The 16,064-nt window shown below is 45.2% G+C and overlaps 1 protein-coding gene across 1 annotated transcript in view; it reads right to left on the bottom strand.

Annotated features, from left to right (window-relative positions):
• LOC103905026 (lipase maturation factor 1-like) overlaps positions 1–16,064 on the bottom strand; it is a 73,542-nt gene that overhangs the window by 42,171 nt on the left and 15,307 nt on the right. The gene's annotated exons all lie outside the window — the stretch shown is intronic.

Here is a 16,064-nt window from a genome sequence, read left to right as displayed (position 1 = left end):
ATTTTTTAAAGCATCTAGAAATGCGGAAATAAAGAGAACTGAGCATAGCAAGCCTCTGGACCGAAAGGAGTGAGAAAGTGCATCGTTTCAAAAGAAGAGCCCAGATCCTCTTTCAACCGATGCATCTGCAGAGAGGGGAGTTTTTAGCAATTATCTGGAATTTCTGGAGATGCTTGTTGGTCTGCGGAGTTATTTCCATTACAGGGGGGTCCCCAGAGGGTGACCCCGCAAAGCGGCACGTGTGACAAAACCTACAGCTCCCACCGGCCCCGGCTGCACCAGCTCAAGGCAGCGGGTATCAGCAGTCCAGCAGCAGAGGTTATTTTTTGGCAATCACATGAACCTTCTAGTTCACAGCAGTTTTATACCTGGTGCTGGTATAAATACAGACTATTTTGCCTTCCGTGTGTGCACGGCCAGGGACACAACTGCAAAACCGACTACTTACTTTCACGTACAACCCGAGCAGGAAAAGAAGCTGCTGGCAACCCAGGATTTAGAAGTGAAATAAAACACTTGAGAAAGATATTCATGTACAGGATAATTTTCCAAAGAGAAAGTGCTGACCCTTAAAGAGTGGCATGTGTCAGGAGTTTTTTAAGTTACTTTAAACTCACAAAGGAGAAGTTCAAAATGCTGTTTGCAACCATAAGTTAGAGTTAAAAGGTATTCAATAAAAATGTACACCGATTTCTTCTGGACGTAAATCCACAAGGTAAGATTGTGCAACATCAGTACTTCATATTTAATAATAACAAACAGATGGAAAAATATTATAATAAATTATTATAACTGTCCAAGCTGTGTGCCAGAAAGTCTTGGCCAAATTCCCCCGCTTAACTATCTATATACCATTTTCACTGCGCAGATCTCAGAGCTCTCCTTATTCCTGTAGATTGAAATATATGCATCAAGCTACTTTCATTCAAAAATAAACAAACAAACAAAATTACCATCTGAGCTACACTGTAGGGCTGACAACACTGCCAAACGTGAGCAAGGATTTTATATGACGAGCTGTGCCGTTATCACGACACAGAAGGAGCTGCAGCACGGATCACAAGACCCAGCAGCCCACGAGAAACCCCCAAGGATGTGGATTTATCTTTGCTCTGAGGTCTGGTTCGCTCCTGTATCTGGGGGTAAGTTTTAAAGCCCAAATGACACTTCAGATGGAACCTCACCCACTCTGCAGCAAGGACACAGGCAAGACAGCTCTTAACGCTGAAAGCCCTCCAACTCCCTTCCCAAGGGCTCCACAACCAACACAGCTGTAAATCCTGGAGCCTTTTAGGACAAAGATCTCTGCGCCGTGCCCGCGGATACGCACGAGTGTGGAAATCAGAGGGGAGCGATGCTGCTCTGTGCCAGCGCCTGCTCCGGGCAGAGCCTGGGCGACATCGGGGTCCCGCGGCTGCTCCCGGCCCCGGCTCAGTTGCCGGCATCTGGGGCTGCTCAGCACCGGCATCGCCTGGGCAATTCCCAGAAAGGGCCCAGGGCACTGGGTTAACCTCCTGCTGAAGCCTCGGGATGAAGGCATACACATTTCCATGAAAGCATCAATTCCTATAGCTGGATTTTCTGAAGCTCAAATTTAAAGTGTTGAATCTCAAGCACTGAATCTTGACTTTAAAGTGTTCTCCTCCTCCTCTCCCTGGCCATTAGCTATCAGGCTCATCTGTTTTAAAAGCAGAAGAGGTCATATTAAGAAGTAAGCCATGTAAATGAGAACGTAATATATTTATTGGCTAAATACAGAGGATGCAAAGTGGCATTTTAAAGCTTAGTAAAGTGCAGAATAGATGGGAAGAGCTACAGCTCTGTGCTATCCCCTCGGACACTCCTGGCATCTCCTTCCCCCTTGCTGCCCTTCCCCAGCCCTCTGGTAATTTTTCAGTGTCTCCAGGTGGAGCGGAGCAGCCCGGCGTGCCGGCTCTGTGCCGTGCTTTCCTCCGAGCGAGATATCCAGCACAGCCGGGCAGATCCAACTGCACTGACGCTATTCCAGATTTACACCCGGAATTTGGCCCTTGTGATAACCAAACTGCATAAAAAAAAAAAAAAAAATTAAAAAAAAAAATCCCCGCAGCATTTGCCCCTGTGACAATTGGCGATAACAAACGGCTGTCCCGCAGCTACAGCAGCCCGTCACTCCCACCGCTGACAGCCTTCCTCCTGCAGCTGCGAGGCCGAGCAGAGACATCACACGGGGGAACTGAGCTCTGCCACGCGCTCCAGCTCTCCATTCGAAAATAACAGCATTACCTCAGCAATCTGAAACAAGGGACGAGAACGATTTCCCCATCGGTTTCTACCCCTCATCCTTCACCTTTCCCCACTGCTCCTTTCCCCCAGAGGAGCCTTCCTGACGTCTCCTCCCTACCCTGCACCCAGATTGCTCATTGCTTATTTATTACATAGCCTGTTTATTCCCCCCCTCACTCTTTTTTATGGGATCATCTTTGCTCTCTCCTTTCACCCCTCCCACACGAAAGTACCACCCTATTTCTGGAGGATTGCAGGATGACTTTTCCCCTCAGTACCACCGCTCAGCTCCCAGGCAGAACTCCACCGCGTGCAAGTGCAGTCATCCTGCGCTAGCCCCAACCCCTCCTTTGCAGAGGGGAAAAAAAAAAAAAAAATCCACATCTGCAGAAGGCAGGCGGCTGGGTGGTGACAGCAGACCAGGCTGGAACTGCAGGACCTATTCCTGACTTTGCAGTTTCCCACCCATCCCTGGAAGCCGTCCCTGCATGGGCTTCGGCAGGCAGGTCGGAGCCCAGCCTGCCCACGCAGCGAGCCGGCCAGCCCCGAGCCAGCTCCAGGGAGGTTGAGCAATCCTTGTTGAGAGGCTCAGTCTGCACGGCTAAAACCACAGCCTGCCGCTCGGGATTCCTTGTCCTTCCTACTCGCAGAAGCAAAGGGCTCCATCCCGCAGGTCTTCCAGCCGAGCTCGAGGTTAGTTGCTGAATTGGGCACCACCCAGCATGGCTCAGGCAAACATGAAATGAAACAGAAAACTACCCCGTATCTCCTCCCTGATAAATGTTCGTAATAAATGGTAAATCAAGCAGTAACCTCATAAACCTCCACACCTCAGCTACCTGCTCCACTAAAACCCAGAGCTGTTTAGCCCGGTTTTAATGGTGGTTTAATCACCTAATAGCCTGAAAGCATAGGATAGAAATCAAAATCCCACTACTAAAACACTGTTATTTTAGGCACTATGCCTTAACCAAGTGCAACCTCTCACGTAGCAGCTTTACATAAAGGTCTGGAAGGACCTTGGGGAAAGCCTTATCCCCATCTGATGTCAAGGGAAACAGAACGTGGAAGATGCCGTTAATGCGCACCAGGCAAGCGGGACCACGGCCCCAGGCTCATCTCCCTCCCCAGCGATAACACAGCCTGCCCCCTCCCTGCGACAGGTATGTACCCTGGGGGACGGACCACCTCCTCCGGGCATTAAGCCTTCTGCTGAGTGAGGAGAGGAGCCACTTTTGTTCCTCCTGAGACGATAAAGCATGGCATCACGCACCTTCCTCTTCCCCTCCCGGCCGGCACACCTGCGGCTCATGGGCCGGCACCCTCTCCGGCTTTGCTACCTGCAGTTTTCCTGCCATTCAAGGGTTTTTCTAGAGGGATTATGACTTGGACAGATAATTTTGGCATGCAGGCAGGCACTCCCCCATACAAAAGAATATGAAAATACAAGAGAGTTGCACTAAAAGCGCCAACTGTTCTGAACCAAGGCATGAGAGCCAAGGTACAGCAGAGATTTCAGTGCTGGAAATTGCAGGGTAGAATTTACTTTGAAATCCTGACACTTATCTCTTTTGACTAACATAAAATATGTACCTTGGCTCATGCTCACTTCCTATATACGACTGGGAAGAGGATGGCTTAACACTGCGGTTTCACCCAGTTTAGAAACGGAAAAGAAACCCATGAGAAAATTATTTCGCTAGACTAAAAATAAATAAATGAATCAAATTTTTTGAGAGTTTAAGGGAACATGTCGGATGCAATGAGGAGGCGGTCAGAAGTATTTGGCTAGGTAGCATTCTCCTTAAACCAAAACTGATAACATAAAACTGCAATACTCAAGCGCTAGCACGGTATTTCAGAAAATAAGGGCATCCCGCTCAGCAGCGTGCTGAAGCACACGGGGCTCAGTCGGAAGCAGATGCATCGGCTTCGACTTCTGTGCAAAGATGCCACACATCATATAAAACCACACAAGATATTTCAACTCCCGGATGCCGCAGATAAATTCCTTACAAACAAGATGCTTTGGGGACAGTAAGAAAACCGGCAGCTCCAAGGCCCGAGCTCCCTGATGCGGTGTCTTTGAGACACCACTCAACACAACTCAACAGCACAGCACGCGCTTTTCTCTGCACGCCCTCTCTTTAGTTTCAGATTTTGCACATTCGCTTTTAGAATGATTTTACCTGAAATCTGAAGTTCAGACGATGCTCAAGAATGCAGTCAAATCCCATTAAGTTTACAAAGATACAGGTTTTAAATGATGCTAAGTCATCAAACATTTTCTTCGCACAAATCAGTCAGTTTGCTCACATTTAAATCCAGGGAGAGGTAAGTAAATGCAGTATTTCTGGTTGCTTCTAAGCCTACAGATTTGATTTTAATTTGTCTTTCAGGTGCTGCACAGTTCCATTTTTTTGCATGCACAAACACACTAATGCAAGCACACTTTTTGCTATAGTAAATGCAACTGCCTTCTAAATTTCTCCATACTAAGTCTCTCTGAACTATGACATGCTTTTTTCTAATTTAAAGATGGCAAGACAAAGAGAGTTGCAAAAATTTCAGAAACGTTGACTTCATTTTCCTGATCCAGAAATCTGTTCAAACCGGTGCATTCCCACGAATAATCTCCGCTTCAAGGAAATGACATTTTTGGACAAAGGAACTTTAAGAAGAAATCCATAGACGGCTCCATTCATGCGGTCACTCACTTTTGCATCAATTTCTGCAAAGACAGTGAAGAGTGACAGCTTGTTCCCTGCTCCGGGGAGATCAAGGAGTCCAGCGCTTAGAGGAAGATCAAACTTGACCTCTGGCTCTCACTCCGTTACCCAATGCCAGTACTTCTACTAGTCTTTATACGTGGAGTGAACACAGAAAACGCAATGAACTTCAAAATACAGACTTGTGAAGAAACACACAGGCTTCAAAAAGGGACTCTGCCAGCATAAATACATTAACCTCTTCAGCCCTCAGCAGCATCAAACAGTCAAATAAATACCCTTAAAAAGATGACTTAAAAGGAGGGAAAAAAACCCAAACAAAACCCAACCCACACCACTCCTCCTCCTCCCAGCAAGAAAAAGGAGACAAAAAGAATAGATGAGAGCACGCTAGAATACCTGTCCCTTTGTTTTATTGGTCAAGCCACTGGATTAACACTGTTTTTTAATGCATGGCCAAAAAAAGTTAGTACCAGATACAAATGGGCAGGAATACCAAAGTGTCCTTCCTCCTTCCAGAATGCCATTCCCATTGGATGCTCCCTCCACATCTGCCTCTGAGCAGTTGGGATTTTGCACAGAGACGTTCAGGGTATGGTGCAGTTCTGCTGATGATTCTCCAGACAAACTGCTTTTTAAATCCTATGACTTATTAAAAAAGACAAAAGATCTAGACCATTTAACCTGACCCAAACTGCAGTGCATTTCTGTTCATCAAACATTCCTGATGGAAAGCATCCCAAAAATCTAGGAATTCCACTCAAACTTCCACACTCCAGATCAAATCCAGAATAAAGGAAGGATGAAGAATATGCCGATAGAGTTGGATTTCTTAAAAAGGGCCCACACGCTCACCGACCTTCCTCAGAGGTCCACACACAACTTCCTTTTGCTGCCCAGAGATGCCAAGTGCCAAGACCTCAACCCTTTAATTTGTAAGTCTACCATATACCTCGGGAACATCCAACAAGACCCACCATCCCCAAGAAGAATGGTGCTCCAAAACTTTACATTCAGAGCTGTAATCATCCTCTATAAACTACTGCCGTAAAACTTATATGTGATGTATATCAGGTCAGAAAAAGGGCATTTGAATGGTTAACCAGACAGATAAATCAGATGCACGTTAGAAATGACAGTGTGGTTAATGAAAAATAAAACCAGCAGCAGTTCCTTGGAAGTCCTTCAGTTTATTATTAGTATTATTATTCAGGGGTTATTCTGCACATCAAGGTTTATTTAACTTCAGAAAAATAGAAAAATAAAAATAAAACTTGTTCTCCCATGCCAGACTTGAACTTTTGAACGAAGCATGCCTTGAAGACAACTCTGCCCATCTCTCATCCTCCTTCCATCAAAAGCCTGGCGATATCACAATGAATTTAAACAGCGCCTTGCTGAGAAGCGTCAGCCTGTTGAAGCCAGCACTGTCATGGAGCTAACCCATTGTTTTCACTGGATTCTCCCCAACTCGTCTTTCTCACTAAAAAACAGAAAAAAAACCTTTACTATCTATCTCCCACTTTTGAGGTGTATTATGCTTTTATGTTGGCCTTCTGGCTTGCAAGACATATTCACTAGAACTGACTGCTTTCTAAAAGGTAAACCCAAGTAGAAGGACTATGCCTGGGCTGTGCTGACTCTTGGCATTTATGACAGCTGGCAAGTATTGCAGGGACAACAAGGGTGCCGTTATTCCTGCTCGGCAGCTCGCAGCAGCACGCTCAAGATCCTTCACACATGGTAACACATAGGTGAGCACTATGGCCAGAAAGAGGGTACTATTCAGAAGCAGAAAACCCGGCAGTAACCCATGAATGAGGTGAGGACATAAAATAAAGCCAACGTCCTCTGCAATTGCCTAAATGCTTAACAAAATCCTATTTCAAACAGTTGTCTGAGTTTTGTTTTTAAAAATAGAGCAAAAGGAAAAAATAATCGCATAGTACAGTATTTACAGGAACAATTTTGTGGCTATTGTACAAGGCTAGCCTTGCTGAAAAACTTTGCTCCAGTTTTGCAGAGGGAAAATTTATGCTTTTGTGCAATGAAATAAGAACAACCAAAAGAGGGAGAAGCAACAACTCCCAACAGTCAGTACAACTGCTGCAACCTCTTGCTAACCCACAACGTGAGCAAGGTCAGAGCGGTCATACCTGCCTGGTTACCTTTCGAAAACCCGTCTGCGCTGCAGGACACGGATGGTAGCTCTGCAGATGGCACTCTCGCCCGCGCCGCACCTCCCCGTCCCTCCTCACTGCCGACCCGGTCCCGAATCCGAGCACACCCAGCGTTACAGCAGGGCTGGGCAGGTGGAGCTCCGCTTTTCTGAATGATGTACAAAACTGAGGATCTTATCGCTGGGGTCATAAAAATTCCCACAGGCTTTTCTGAAGGAGTGGGGAAATTAATCACCCTCTCCCGGCCACACTCCAACTGGGTAATTACATTCGACCTCCTTAAAGCCCCCCAAACAAGTGGACATTGTGTTCAGGTTACCCTGTCTCACACTGTGCACCTTCCCTGTGCATTATTAGACAGTGCTAAACCTCAACCCGAAGTGGTGGAAGCCTTTTGGTGGTGGGCAGCACTTCCCTTGCCTATAGCGAGTTTGGAACAAGCTTTTTTTCTTTGGCAAAAGAAATGCCTTCTTTTTTTACACAAACAAGTAGCAATCAGTCCAAGCTGGGATGTTTGGATATAAGTCAAATCCTCCTCAAAAATTTGAGCATGATCAGAGCCAGTGCCTTTGTTCAGATATACCTCTCTATGAAAAGGCTACTACAGAGGGTTTTTTTGTTTTGTTTTGTTTTTTTAAAGAAGTGAGCTGGCACTTTTATTAACCCTAGTCTTGTTTTTGCTTTTGTACAGGAAGCCGCAACTGGGAACACTGCACAAACTGACAAGTTTAATGGAAAGGCTTAACACAAATCCGACGTAAGCTCAGGATAGCAGATAACGGAGACGCTAATGCAAGATAAGGAGAACAACTGCTGGCTTTATAACGCACACAAGTGAACTCAATGCCAGTACCAAACTGTTCAGGTATATCTGTGAATAGGTGCACTCTTACATACTTACAGCAATTAAAGTTAATCGAACTGCATTGTCTTTCTCCTAGTACAAAGATGCCCAGATTTAAAATAAATACCCACATACACAAATTTTCTCTCGTTAGAATCTTGTTAAAAGGATAAAAATCTAAGCAGACATTAATACCGTTGCAATAAGCACATTAAATCCTTTCCTTATAAAGGAGGAAAAGCACCCAAAAGGGGAGAATGCATTTCAGGAGAAAATGCGGAGGTTATGAAGCTTTGAATACAATACCCTTGCTATTTGCAAACAGATTTGCAAAAACAGAAGCTATGATTATAATTGCAAATTACTACACCTGCTCCAGCCAAACTGGGCATCGCAGCTCGATCTGTGTGATAGCATCCGAGCGCTCGCCAGAGATGCAGCGCTCGCGTGCGAGCCCAACGCCGACCGAACAATGGGGCTGCCTGTCGCCACTGCTGGCAAAGGCTGAGGCTTCTGCATCCTCGTGCAGGCTGTGCCCATTTTTGAAGCACACACTGAACAAAATACCCTGTAATCCACTGCATCCCAAGACCCGTACATGACATCTATGCTACCAGACCTTCAAGACCTCTTTTTTTTTCTGTTGCTGTTATATCTTCAATTCCTGCAGCTTTCTCCCCACAATGCAGGTTTTCAGGCAGACTAGACACATCACTAATGAAAACACACAGACGCTCATTTTGCATTTCCACCATACCTTTAACGCTAAGGTTTCAAAGGGATGCAGCAATTCAGCTACCTCGCAGAGCACAAACGGCACTCACGTCACGTGTGGGCACCCTGCCATACCGCTCTATGTCCCCGACTACTCACTGTAATGACTTTATAAAGGCTTTTGGCTTTTATGCCATTATACGCCAGCTGTAGGAGGGCCAATGACAACAAATCCATAATATGGGGAGAACATCCTTGACCTACTCCGAAGTCAAGGCACTGACTGTCCATTGACACTTTTTGGGAATAATTTTAACTGAAACAGTAAACCTTCTCATAACTGATGCCATGCACCGCGCAGCACTGCATTTCTGCCCCACCAAGAGCTAAAAGCTTAGCTTAAGCACCACAGACTGAAATAGGAGATAAGTCTCTCGGCCCCACCAACAACATACGCTTGCCTTCTAATTGTGGTCAATGTCTTTCCAAACTACAGGAGACAAGGATCCAACTTCTCTCCTTTAAAGCTAATACTGGAGGAAATGTCATTTAACTTAACTTTGGCAATGCATTCAGGCAAGAGCCTTAATCAAGGAGAGCTCCACTCTTGCTAGTCACCCAGTCCAACTCGCCTTTTTCTGAGGAAAATCTCTGCCTGCAAAAAACATTTTTGTTTGTTTCCTTTTTATTAAGGCTGGGACAAAAGTCAGTCACAAGAGCTGTGGAGAAACAATTTGCTTAGGGAAAGGGTTTCCCAGTTTCTGCAAGACCAGCGTTCCCATTCCACCCACTTACATTCCTGTACTAAGAGAAAATAAAGTCACATCCGCAGGCCGGTCATCGGTTACACAGGTCGACATCCAGGCAACACGGCAGACGGCTGAAAGAAAATTACTTGCATGGAAGGATCTTGTTTGAAGAAGTTATGCTCTCATTCCAGCACCACCATTTACATCAGTCCTTGTTAAGAAGTATTTTATCCCTTAAAATCATTTGCATAATTGCCGCAATCAAAGGCACTACTTTACAGTAATAACTTTAATGGCAGATTTTTCCTTAAACATTCTTTTTAAAAGGTACCTCCCAAGGTTGGTGCATCCATGTGCTGGTAAAAATAAAGACAGAAGGTGACACTCAGGAAACGCATGGTGTAGAGAGGGACCAGTTGCTTTTTGGTTTGTGCTTCCTTTATGGAAAATCACTTTCTGATGCTCAAAATGCATCCCAGAACCTAAACCTTTGTCACTTAAACAGCAGCCTAGCTGGTACATGGGGCAACTCCCTGGTTTTTTTCTATTAATTTTGATATTTACTATCTGTAATCTTATTATGGGGGAATCTGGCTTCTTTGCAGGCTAAAACAAGGTCTTGTAAGTGAGAGTCTATGTCTCGCTCTTCAACTTGCCTTCCCTGATTATCGGTTATCAACAAAAAACATAAAGCCTGACAAGCGCATTCAGTACATACATCAGTGACTCCCTGGGTGAGGTATCATTACTTTGGGGATGTACCATTAACACATGGACAGTCATTTCAGCAGCCAGACAACAAAGAAAACCACGAGCAAAACATTAAATACAGCTTACACGTTTTGTATTATTTCATGCCTTCAGTTCAGTAGTTGCAGACATCTACAAACAGGGAAGCTACTGTGCCAAAAATATATATATAACACACACACACAAAAGAACTGGAAGTCCCTTCTCCAAAGACCTTGTGGTTTCAGAAGGAGATATTGCAGGAAGCCTGGACAAGCAGCCAGGTGCATGGATGGGGAGGGAATACATACGAAGTTGATAGTTGCTCAGCACTTTTGGGGCACGGGACTTGCTACAGCAATTTTCTTTACAAGTAGGAGCCCTGACCTGCTTTTCTCAGCTGTATGGAGACATGAGCACAAGAACACAAAGATAATGGCTACAGGGCTTCAGTAGCATTGTAAAGTTTATTTTTAAGATGGGCAAGAACCACTGGGCCAGTTTTGAATATAAAACACGGACTTAGAGTAAACAAGCTAAGATCCAACGGGAAGTTAGCAGCAGAAGCCAGTCGGGATTTCCACCCTCCAGCTCCAGTGTGCTGTCCCGAGGTTTGTGTCCTCCAGATAACACAGCTTCATTTCAAACCCCGGGGTGCTCCGCCAGTGCAGCTGCATCACCAAGTTGATGCTGGGATGCTCCTCACGGGAAGCTTAACCAGGGCCCCGGGAGCATCATGGCTTTGTCCAAGTGGGCTCCACACCACATCTGTAGGGCAGCTCCTTCCCTGGGCAGCATCAGCAGAGGACTTTGGGGGAACAATTCCACTTAATTGAGGTTCTCAAACCAGTCAGGCCTGAATGAAGGCATGTTGTCCTTTAATGCAGGTCTAATTACATTAAAACAAAATGCTTTCGTGAACATGGAGAAAGGCTGGAGAGAGAATCAGACAAGCTATAAATTCAAGCAGAGGATATGAATACCATGCAAGCTGCAGTGTTAGGGTTAACGTGGGTCTGGAAACAGTTTAGTGAAAACCTGGCGTGGCTAGGGGCCAGCTCCAAGTTTAGTTGCTTTGGGCTAATCGTTTCCTTCAGGCAGGCTACTCTAGCACACTAATAGGTTTTAATAAAAACTTCCAATTGGGCCAGTAAACCCCTCATTAAGCTGTTTTTAAAGCATGAATTTAAGAGCGGCGAGGGTAAAAGGTCATGAGGAGTATTTAATTCACAACGGCTGGCAAAAGGTGCTGTTGTGATTGAAAACACCAGAGTTCAAGTGTCCAGGGCCACATAAACATCCGACTCTGTCACTAGACCTGGTTAAGTGACAGCTTGAAAAATAGATTTAATAAGACAGAGAGAAAAGTTTCCCACTCTTACACGAGAAATAGGAACAGCAGATCACAATATTAGCCAGGAACAGGAACAGTCCGTAAGCAGCCCCGTCCCTCCCATCTCGGCGTGGGGGGAGGATGAATAAATAGCAGTCTATGGCCATCTGGGTGTTCAACCCCGCAGCGATTCCCAGGGGCTTGCTGGGACGCTCGCGCTGCAGCCTCACCGTCTCCTGCTGTGAACAGAACAAAGTTCCTTGGGAATAACATGGGCCAACCCGTCCTCCACGTCCTGCTGCCAGTGTCCCTCCCACATGCCTTCTGTACAGCGAGCTGCCGGAGTAACAAGTGCCACCGGGTGCTAGCATGATACTTATGTGCTGCCATGCGGAAAAGCAAACCTCTGCTAGTGAATTCTCTTGCGCTTGGGCAACCTCACACCCACCACACAGACACTGCAGAGAGGCCTGCAGGAATCAACGGATTAGCTCAGGGCACAGTTCAGCCCAGACACATCCCCATCTCAGTACACTTTTAAACTAAGCTTTGGACCTGCACTAGTGAGGTTTGACCTTAGTTTTTTCAACTTACTCTCATTTTCTCCCGTGACTGCAGCGCTGCTCACTAGTATAGCGCAAGTAATATGAAAACTTTGCCCCTTCCTTGGAAACATGCACTCACAAAGGAGAAACATCTCCATCTTGTACAGCAAAAGCCAGAACCCCAGCTGTGCACTCCAACATTTCTTTTTATGTCAATGCACATCTAAAATTCAAGATCCCTGAAGACCTTTTAAAAGAAAAAACCTCCTTGGAACAATTTGCATTGAAGTAAAGAGTGAGGATTTAACAAGTAATGGAGAATTACGTACACTCGGCTCTCAACTTTTTATTCTACTTCTAATCAAAACACACTTCATCTTAAATTCTGAGATAATAGATGCAATATAAAATTTGGAGGCAGGCATGGGTATGAACAAATTATTTGCTTATTCCATGTTTACAGATAATGGAAAAAAACTAGAAGTTTAATTCACCCTTCAGTGATCGTCTTCTCTCCATACCAAAATTAACAAGAAAGTTTACTGTAAGAGAAAAAAAAAGCTCTTACTTTTAAAATATGCTTCTAATTCTAGCCATACAGTTGGCCTGCAAAGAGTGCAGAAGCAAGGCTCTCTGGAACGATCCCCAAGGAAACATTTGCTTTGGCTCCAAATAGGACACTTTTGTGCATCAAGAGTCAAATAAGATCAGCTGCTTCTCAATCCTTTCTGTTTAATGATCCCGTTGATAGCCAAAAGGTAAACAGATGCATTTCTGTCTTTTCTGCATGTTCCTTGCTGGGAATCCAGATTGCTGCTCCAAGAGGTATCCAACAGCTATGGAGGCCACAATGTGGAGTCAGAATCTCCCTGGACAGTTGCATCATTTTCCCACACCACACCTGGATTTTTACTCTACAGAGAGACGTGGCTGTCCATTACAACTCACGCGATCTTTGCAGCCTTTGTGCAGCTCTGCTTAGCTCTCCACTGTTGTCTCCTTCGACCAGTATCTCAGGACACACACTGGGCCGTCAAACTGTCTTCTGAATATCTGGGGCTACTTAACACAATAAGGCAGAACAGAAGAAAGAGGAGAAGAAAGCCTGTAGAAGAGCATCATCTTTTTCAAAGCCTCTGTTAGAACAGAGATAATAAATCACTATATTAAATCAGGCTTCCACTGAAAAAAAAAGTCCTTGGGGGTATCTCAGACAGAAGCATCATCAGGAACTACTGCTCTAGGAGAGCACACCCTTGCTCAGAAAGGGTCAGAAACAGCAAAGCTGTCAACACCACAAATCTGTTGAAGCAGCTTTGGTCTCATTCTAAGCCAGGAGAAAAGATGTCCTTAATTTTAAAGAAGGATAAAATAACAAGTTGACCTTGCTGGTTCTTTCTAGTCCCAGCACCACAGCTGCAACCTTCAGAGAGGGGGAGACCTGCCATTCCTGGAGCTGAGCCAGGACCAAGGGTGCTGAGCGAGGCCAGCTGGCTCGTGGTGGCACGCACAGGTCATGAAGGCACCTAGAAAGGGGCTTGAACAGAGAGGGCCACGGAGGCAAGCCCTTGGTACACCAAAGCTCAAGGAGGAGATTTAGGCTGAGGATGAAGTTGCCACAGAAGCTGAGCTCTCCAGGAGCAGCCTGGCTGCTGGCCCTGCAGGTGTGCTCCACCGAGGGCAGGCAGCACATCCATCCATCCATCCATCCCTCCCTCCCTCCCTCCCTGAGACTCCCGGCAGCCTCAGCTCAGCTCAGCAGGACCAAAGCAATCCAGCATACTCCAGCCAACGAGCAGTCCCACCAGAGTACAGTCCACGCTCAACAACCAGAGCACTGCACTGCCAAAAGCAGGGAAGAAAAGGGGCCATCAAGTCGGGCGCTCCCGTCTGCTGGCAGGGAGCCTCGCATGCCTGAGCTGTGCCTATCCACGGGGAGGGACCCGATGTAAAACTGCCGTGTGCTCACTGAAACACGCCACGCTACATCTAAAGCCAAATTTATACCTGAATAACAATAAATAAAGCTGAGAAGTTATTACAGCTCGGCTAATTTCAGAACAGCGCTAACCCCCGGGCTGACACCTACTCCAGGATTTGCATTGCGGAGCACCTCTTCACCTTTCAAAGATAAATAATCCAGCGTGGCCGGTGCTTTGCACTGTGAAAGCCCTTGCACGGCTGTTTCACAGTTCATTCCCTGAAGTGAGGAGTGTTTTTAATAACTGTTACCTGACAGGAGTAAGAGCAAAGAGCAAAACCTGTGGCAATACCAGTTGATCCCATTTGGCCTAACAGCTTGTTGTTATTTCCAGGCTCTGGAGCTCTTTAAAATTCATAGGGACAGCCTGCAGTTTTAATAGAGGCTACCAAAATCCATCCTAAGATGTATCAAAAAAAGCACACTTCCTGGAGGGGAATAGGAAACAGTCAGCATTTACAAAGATCTCTCCAGGAATTTTTTTTTTTTTTTTAATTATTTTTTTTTTTTTTTTTTTAAGATCTTGCTTTGAAGTAGATGCTACCAAAGAATAAGGCTTCCAGAGCTCAGCAATATTTAATGCACTTCTCCAGCAATGGATGACAATGTTGTTGTTTCAGCTATATTATAACAAAAATATTGTGGTTTTCCTGTATTCTAACAAAAGTAACTCAAGATTTACATCTCATTCATCTTACTCAGAAGTAGCCCTTAAGCCAAAAACAAGGAAGGGAGAGACCCTACTGCGTACAAAGGACTTCAGTAATCCTCATAGGGTGGCTATCCAGTCGGGACATAAAGAAAGGCCAAAGAAAGATAAAACACCACTGGCAAAAAGAGTTTTTCTACAACCATCAGTGAGAGTGGAAAACATGTACAGAAGATGAGTAACTTGAGTTAAAACTAAGATGGGTGTCCTCACTAACCCAACAAAAGTCTGGATTCGTATTGTAAAGTCCAGCTGGTTAAAATATCCACATCCAATGTGAAAGCATTCTCTAAACCACACAGGAGCGGAAACGATTCTCCAAACTCCTCTGCTTCTCCACTTGGTGAAGCACCATCTCAATGATCCCACATACACTAAAACAGTTTGTTCACTTACAACTGATTAAAACGATCAATTGGTAAACAAGGAGACGGATGCAATTCCCTGAAGGAGAAGGGGGAGGCATACTCTGTCATTACTTTTGCAAGCCTCCATAACACACAGACACCAATGGACTTTAACTATTCTTGTGCCTTATATTAGAGTAACCAAATTTCTTGGGATTGGTTAGTGACAACTTGGGAATACGAATCCCCTTTTCATACACACAATGATGAAGCATCCTTCTCCACCCACCCATCCAACAGCATGAGCGCCAGGCTGAAAGAAGACACGGCCAAATAGGCTGTTTTAAGACATTATGCCATGGCGGTACGTCCCAGAAAATCAGAAGTACACTCGCAGTTTTCCTAATATTTCCACAGAGAGAAACAGGTTTTCTACCGGGATTTCTAACTTTCTGTTTAGACTCCAGCTGTGGGTTGGAGTACTTAATGCTGAAAAAACCCCAACCTGTGCAAAGCACGAATCAACCTTCCAGATCTCCAAGGGACTAATATCTGCACCACACACCAGTGGGAAAGCAGATGATATGAATAAAGGTTCTTGATGTTCGGACAAATCACCAGTGGAGAAGGAATTGGAATTTAGGAGGAACATGTTCCCTCCTAGGGGATGTCCTTCAGACCTCGCTTTGCTTGGTTGCCTCAGGTTTATTTAACTATTCGTCTTTAATGTCACCCTCCAAATGATGCTGTTGGTACTTATACAATCCTTACACCAAGCCTCCTTCAATCTCAATTTACGGCATTTACACCAGTTTTCCTTTCCTTAAGGGCATACGGGCAGAAAGAAATTCAGTGAAAGGCAGAGAATAGAGGCAGAGAAAGAGACAATCATAATTTAAACATTTGACAGAGAGAGATAGAGAAAGCAAGCTAGAATAA

This window comes from Aptenodytes forsteri, unplaced genomic scaffold (genome assembly GCF_000699145.1).
Source record: "Aptenodytes forsteri isolate BGI_AS27 unplaced genomic scaffold, ASM69914v1 Scaffold55, whole genome shotgun sequence".
Classification (NCBI taxonomy): Eukaryota; Metazoa; Chordata; class Aves; order Sphenisciformes; family Spheniscidae; genus Aptenodytes; species Aptenodytes forsteri.
This window is presented reverse-complemented; position numbering and strand designations above follow the sequence as displayed.